A 7,433-nucleotide genomic window follows, 5' to 3' on the forward strand; every position below is an offset into this window, starting at 1 on the left:
TCCAAAGTGAGCGAGACTCGTTTTGTAGTTCTGGGTTTAGTCTGCGTGGTGCCTCTTGTGGGCGAGCGGTGTGGACGGTGCTGTTGAAAGCACGTCCTTACTTCTGTGTCCACTTCATCCTAGTCCTGCCCCTCTTTTCCTGCCCACCTCTTCTCATTCCAGGGGCGTCCTTGGCCCGTGAAGGGCACTGGGGTCACCGCAGTGGCCTCCGACCAGCTGTGACTCGACCCCTGGGCCCACAGGTGTAGCCCCCTTCTCTGAGACATTTGGCCCTGTGGGAGGTGAAGGACTGAGCAAACCTTGGGTTCTGTTACGAGGAAGTAGGGGGGCCGTGGCTGGTGGGGTCTGTTACCCTCTGTCTGACTGTCTCCCAACGTGGCCAGACATCGGACCGTGTCAGAGTTTTGATCACCCCCTCCAGGGGCTACACGGCAACTTCCGAGTGTCAGGTGGCCAGAAGGACACTGGGGGCTCCGGCGACCTGCCCTTCGTGCGCCTCTCCCCACCTTGCACCGCCAGCTCCCCGGCACTTGCCGGGCATCCCAGGCCGTGTCTGGGGTCCCTCTGGGAGCTGTGCACCCCACTCCCACAGCTCTGTGGTGCTCACACTTGTGAGCACTGGCCTTTCGTCCCAGGAGCTCGACGTATCTTTTCTGAACTGAACTACAGCCCTGTTGGCATCTGTCCTGAGCTCCAGGCCTGTCTGGCCTGTGCACGGTTTGTCCCAGCCCCGGAAAAGTGCTGTGTCAGCACCTCCGGCCCCTTCTTTCTCCTGCAATCTGGGTCTCGGGGAATGCACCTTCTAGAGCTGCTCAGGGCAGGATTTGGGGATGATCCTTTCTCTCCTAACCCCATATCCCTCCTGTCACCAAGCCCTGTCAGTCCTGTCTGATGACTCTCCAATTTTGCTCTTTCTCTCCTCCCGGGCGGAGTCCAGGCCCCACCCCCCGGATGGCTGCGGTGGCCTCCACACTGGCCTTCCTGTCTCCAGCCTCGGTCCTATGCCCGCTTTCTGCAGCCAGAGCAGGGGCACCCCCTGCGTAAATCCTTTCATGCTCCCTCGTCTAACTACTTGTCCTGCTTGTAAGGCCCTTCGCACCTGCCTCCTACTTATTCTCTGGCACCTGTCTTAAGGAGTGCTCTCCAACTCACTGAGCACAGGCCGTGTGGGATTATCCCCACTCTCCCCAGCGGGACTGGAAGCTTGCTCTCAGCCGGAAGTGAGACTACCCTGGCTTCTGCTCCCCAGCTGGCTCACGGATCCTCATCCATCAGAACTCATCTCAAGCGTTACAGACCCTGGGAAAGGACCCAGCCCCGCCCGCTCTCCAGGGAGACCTCCCAGCCCCCCACTCCCCCGGGGAGCCGCCCCCGCCCCGCCCACTCTCCGAGGACACTCCCGGCCCCGCCCACTGTGCTGAGAGACGCCCCCGCCCCGCCCACTCTCCCCAGCTCCGCCCTCTCTCCAGGGAGACGCCCCAGCCCTTCCCCTCATTCTACAGGGAGATGCCCTCAGCCCCGCCCACTCTCCTGGGTTGACACACGTGGCTCTCCCCACTGTCACAGCCCCTGGCCCCGCACTGTATTTGTCACTTAACAATGTCTTGTGGCACCTCTGTGCTCCAGGCCCTAGGGTAACAGGTGCCCACTCCTTGGGGCTTCTGTTTCAGTGGGTGTCGGGCTGGGGGGTGCCAGTGCTAAGCGCACACTGATTACCACGGACACCCTGATGGACAGGTGCAGGGTGTTGACGGAGTAGCCTGAGGAGTTAGGGACGGCTTCCCGGAGGAGGTGGTGGTCGCCTGGGAGTCCTGCGGAGGGAGGGCCTGGCAGGCAGATGAAGAAGGGGGGGGGGACGTTGCCAGCGTTCCAAGAAGAGGAGCCCTGGGTGGTGAGGGGTTGGGCTCTCCAGGGGCTGGGAGAGCGTGTGTGGCAGGTGGGGTGGGAAGGGCGCGGCACGGAAGAGAGCCAGGCCGAGGGGGGCCACCCGCGAGGACTTGGCTTTTATCCGGCAGCTCCGGGAAGCCTTTCCAGGGTCTGAAGCAGAGGAAGGGGCGGCACGGTCAGATTTGCGTTTTCCAGCGATTTCTGTGCTGCCCTGCGAAGGTGGGTTTGAGGGCGGGGGGACGGCGGTGGGGCCAGTTAGGTGTGAGGGATGTGACTTGGGGCAGAGGGGCAGGGACGGAGGGAGGGCCATGTTGGGAGCTGTCACGAGGCTGGGTCACCAGGACCGGGGGCACACCTGCCATGTGAGGTGCTGGGGCTCTGGGGGTGGTGGTGTGGGGAACAGAGAGGTGGGCGCTGCAAGGAGGGACACACGTTGTTCACCCCTGGCTCTCAGGTGTGGGGCCTGGCGAGTGACCCACTGGACAGATGCCCTCGGGCTTGCTGACCCGCTTTGTCCGCCGAGCGGCCGTCACACAAGAGCCGCTCCTCGGGTGACCACAGGAGAGCCCCGCTATGACCTTCCTCACCTGGCAGGCTTCCTGTCCAGCTGGTTGCCCCGGATGCCATCGGAGAGGCACAGGTGCGGAGCAGTGAGTGTGTAGGTGTGAGAGAGGGAGGGGGTGGGAGACGGGGGCCTCGCGCTTCCTTAGTGTTCGAGGAGGCTCATCTGGGGCCGTGGTCTGGCGGTCCCGCCCCGCTCTGGCCCAGGCACTTAGAACACTGTCCTGCCACTGCCACATTATGTCCCCAGACTTCCCCAGAGGCTTGGGGTTCTGTGTTTGCCGTCGTGGGGTGTGACACATGGAAGGCACAGCTCACCCACCCCCCAGCGGGGCACCGCTCAGTCACTCATTCATTCACTCATTCATTCATTCACTCATTGACTCATTCATTCACTCACTCACTCATTCATTCATTCACTTATTCACTCATTCATTCATTCACTTATTCACTCATTCATTCACTCATTGACTCACTCATTGACTCATTCATTCACTCACTCATTCATTCACTCATTCATTCACTTATTCATTCATTCACTTGTTCACTCATTCATTCACTCACTTATTCACTCATTCATTCACTCATTGACTCATTCAGTCACTCATTCACTCACTCATTCATTCACTCACTCATTCATTCACTCACTCATTCATTCACTTATTCACTCATTCATTCACTCATTGACTCATTCATTGACTCATTCATTCACTCACTCATTCATTCACTCATTCACTCATTGACTCACTCATTGACTCATTCACTCACTCATTCAGTCACTCACTCAGTCACTCACTCATTCATTGACTCTATTGAGTCACTCATTCATTGACTCATTCATTCACTCACTCATTCACTCATTCATTCACTCACCCACCATGTGCTGGGCTCTGTGGAGGCTCTGGGTGGGTCATGGCAAGAAGACAGGCGGGTCCTGCCCCTTGAGCTCACCTCCTGTGCGTTGGGACACCAGGGGTGCTGCCTTTAGGGTCAGCTCACGGGCCCCAGCGCACGTAGCGTCCCCTGCACCCGAGCTGGCCGAGAGGAGGCCCTTCCGGAGCCCACGTCTGGTGCTGCCCAGAGACACACACCTTCCTCCCGGAGGTTCAGGGCAGTGGCGCCGGGAACAGCAGGACCTGACAAGTGCCTGAGACTCGTGAGCGGCTGAGCACAGCCTGGAGCCAGACGGGGAGCGTGGCGCGACCTAACGAAGATGCCAGGCGGGTGGGGTTGGTGGTGGTGTGTCAGTGGGATGAAATTTAATGTATCTGCGTGGCTTCCTTTAATGAAATCAGCAAGACAGAAAGTATCAGGTACACACTCATTACAACCGACGGTCTCAGCTGTGCAGGGAAAGCACAATGCACAGAAAAGACTGCAGTTTGCTAAATGTTAACGATACTTCAGGTAGGTGGGTTATACATTTTCTCCTTTATTGTTTTCTGTTCTTTCCAGATTTTTATATGAGCAAGCAAATATTACTATGAGAATTCAGAGAAGTAATTTTTTTTAATGTTTATTTTTGAGAGAGAGAGAGAGAGGGAGGGAGAGAGAGAGTGCAAGCAGGGGAGAGGCAGAGAGAGAGGGAGACACAGCATCCGAAGCAGGCTCCAGGCTCCGAGCTGTCAGCACAGAGCCCGACGTGAGACTGGAACCCACAAACTGTGAGATCACGAACTGAACTGAAGTCGGCCACTCAACCGACTGAGCCACCCAGGCGCCCCTGAGAAGTAAATAAAAACACTGAAAGCCTCCTATGTGTACAGGTTGGCATAGATTAGAAAAGTATTTCCAGGGATGTGAGAAGGGCTTGGTGAACACCGAGCCCCATTGGCTTCAAAGTTCTGGGATTTGATTTAATTCCGCGTGAGCTGAGAAGCTCACGCTCTAGTCAGACTTCTTTATTTGCTCATCCGTTAGTTCCCAAGTGTGTGGCATCCCTGTCTGTTCCTGGTGTTGTCCCCCACGCCGGGCACACAGACGCGTAAGGACAAGCCACTCCCGCTGGGAGTCCCTACAGTGTCGGAGGCTCATGGCAGAGGTCACGGCTGACCCTGTTTGGGGCTGTGGGTCAGGGAGGGTCTCACGAAGGAGGCTCGTTTGAACAGGGCCTTGAGGGATGAAGAAGAGTTCTCTAGGCAGCCTATCGAGGGAGACAGCTTATGCCACGTTGGGGATTACTTTTGGAGATGCCCACGTGCGCTGTGAGGGACGACGGGGTGTGTGGACTACAGACTGCGGTCCTCCCAGCCGCGGGGCTCAGGAGGACAAGGGTCGAAGGTCTGAGCACACACGTCCTCACGACCCTGGGGGTCCTGGCTGTGTCTTCCCTCCCTTGAACCAAGACTCCTGTGTGTCCCAGGCCTCTTTGGAAAATGACCGCCTGGCCTCTCAGTACCGCCTGGTCCCGGGTCTGGAAACATCTGGGTCCTGCCCGGCTGGAAAGACGGGGCATGACCCCCTGGATCTCTGTCCTCGGCCGCGAGAAGGTGACCCACCGCTGGAAATCCCCACGGCAAGTGTCGGTGTTGACAAGAGTCCCTGAGAAAGTGGTGGCCAGGGGGCTGTGTGCCGAGCCCTCGAGGCCTTTCCCCTCGGGCTCTCCTTCTTCTGTCCTCTGTCCTCTGTCCTCTGCCGTGGCCTCCCTTCCCTCCACCTGTCCCCTCTGTGCGGCTGGCCCCTCGGCGTTCGAGCCTCTGGCGGGCCCTCCCAGGGCTGCTCTGTCCCCCAGCTCTGCACACCTCTCTCCTCCCTCCTCTTTGTCACCTGCCTGGCTCTGGCTCACCCCCATACTTGGTTCCAAAGAGCGAGCCCCAACTTGCTCATGAGGGTGCTCGGAGGGGGCGGAGCCGCGGGCACGTCTCTGGACAGGCGTCTCTTCAAGGAGCCTGAATCCGTGACGTGAAAGTGTGAAGGGCTCTTCCACTCCGGCTCCCCGCTCCTGCGTGAGCGGACACATCTCCAGACAGGGAGCCGTCAGGTTTCCTGCAGGAAATTAAAGACCCGGGCCCCGCGCAGCAGTGCCTATCACCTGTGCGGCCCGCTGGCCTTCGCCAGAGGCTTTGCTTCCCAGGTGCGTGGAGGCCACATCTTTAATAGGATCCCTTCCCCAGATCTCTCTAAGGAAGGTGGACACGTCTCTTCTAGATAAGCGAGCTCACAGCAAGGCTGGCGGTTCTCATTTCGATTCGAGCCAGCGTCTCACCCCTTCTTATCTGAGTCACAAGGACACTGGGCCGGCACGGTCCTCGCCGTCTACACTGGGGAGCTGTCCTGGTGGGGGAGAATCCTTATGGTGAGTGTATCTGGGCCTCCGGCTGGTCTGGTGGACGCAGTGCTGGGCTCGCTTCCTCCTTGAATCTCTGATTCCTTGATTCAGTGCTCAACCCGTCAGCATCTGCTTCAGAGGAAGACAGGCCCCAGTCTAGCCAACATGGCCCTCACCTGCCTCGGTGGGTGATTGGGTCAGCTCTGAGCATGTAACCTGTTTTTGACTAGTGAGACATGGAGGACAGTTTTCTGGGACGGTTTTCCTCTATTAAAAGAAGATCCAAGATTGGTGTGTCTCTTTACTGTTTCTAGACTTTGAAGGGTGGTGATGGGATGCCTGGAGGCACTGCAGCCATCTTGTGATCATGAGGAAGTAGCCAACATGCTGAAGACAGTAGGGCAGAAAGTCAGAAACAACCTCTGTTCATGGGGACACATGCCACCAGATTAATGGCCCCTAGAACGATTTTACCTCTCCAGTCCTCAATGTGTGGGATAATAAATGTCCTTGTTTTGTGGTTTTTTTTTTAAGTTTGTGTATTTATTTTTGAGAGAGAGGGAGTTGGGGAGGGGGAGAGAGAGAGGGAGACACAGAATCCGAAGCAGGCTCTAGGCTCTGAGCCGTCAGCACAGAGCCCGATGTGGGGCTAGAACCCACGAATCGTGAGATCATGACCTGAGCTGGAGTCAGACGCTCAACCGACTGAGCCACCCAGGCACCCCAAATGTCTTTTAAAAAGAATTTTTAAATATTTATTTATTTTTGAGAGGCAGAGAGAGACAGAGCACAAGTGGGGGAGGGGCAGAGAGAGAGGGAGACACAGAATCCGAAGCAGCTCCGGGCTCCGAGCTGTCAGCACAGAGCTGGACACGGGGCTCGAACCCATGAACTGCAAGATCATGACCTGAGCCGAAGTCGGACGCTCAACCCACTGAGCTCCCCAGGTGCTCCTCTTTCCAGCCATTTTTAAAGGGACCAAGAGGGGAGGAACCAGGTGCAGAGAGCTATTTCATGACATTTCGGCGCTGGAGAGAATTTCCTGCAGAGACCGGGTCCCTTAGCCACCGTTGCCCCAAGTACAAATCACGCCTCTAATGCCAGCACCAGCACTGAGGGGGAGGCAGATACACCCAGCTCTCAGTTCTCCATGGTGATGAGGGACGTGGATGGTTGGAAGCAGCAGATAATCCCGAACCTGCTTTGAGTCACCGGCTTCCGCCGCCCCCCCACCATCACTTTTGTGGTGCAGCTGACAGACCGCCACGTGGATGCCACGTGGGTGCATGTGTCTCTTCTCCCTTCTGGCGTGTCACTCGGCTAAGCTGCTTCCAAATGGCCAAGGCTGGGCCACCGGAGGGAGGCGAGAGGCTAACCCGCGCCCCCCCCCCCCCCCCCGGCCAAGAATAGGGCCAGCCTGGCTGAGCTTGGCCTTGGAGTTGGGCTCACGACACCCCTTGGGCTAGTCTGACGTCGCCTCCCCCGGGACGGGCAGCTGGGGGTCCTGTAGGTGGAAGCGAGTGCCACAGATGTCGCCCCCCCGCCCCCCAGGCCCCATGGCGGAGGGCTCCTTTGCTCAGAGCGCCTTCCCGTGGAAAGCCGCGGGCCTGGCCCTTTCCCTCCCGAGCAACCTCAGGAACTGGATGTGGCTGTGCTCCCCGCATTCAGCGCTTTCGTGCTCCTGATGCAGGTAGTGGAGGGCTCCTTGCTGTCCACG

General features: G+C 58.0%; 1 long non-coding RNA gene across 1 annotated transcript; it reads left to right on the plus strand.

Moving 5' to 3' along the window:
- The first annotated feature begins 1,961 nt into the window (after nucleotides 1-1,961).
- LOC122475826 lies at nucleotides 1,962-6,004 on the plus strand. Its single transcript, XR_006295315.1, has 3 exons — nucleotides 1,962-2,106; nucleotides 2,342-2,527; nucleotides 4,811-6,004. It is a non-coding gene; the product is annotated as an uncharacterized LOC122475826 (long non-coding RNA).
- Nucleotides 6,005-7,433: the final 1,429 nt, after the last annotated feature.

This window comes from Prionailurus bengalensis, chromosome E4 (assembly GCF_016509475.1).
Source record: "Prionailurus bengalensis isolate Pbe53 chromosome E4, Fcat_Pben_1.1_paternal_pri, whole genome shotgun sequence".
Classification (NCBI taxonomy): domain Eukaryota; kingdom Metazoa; phylum Chordata; class Mammalia; order Carnivora; family Felidae; genus Prionailurus; species Prionailurus bengalensis.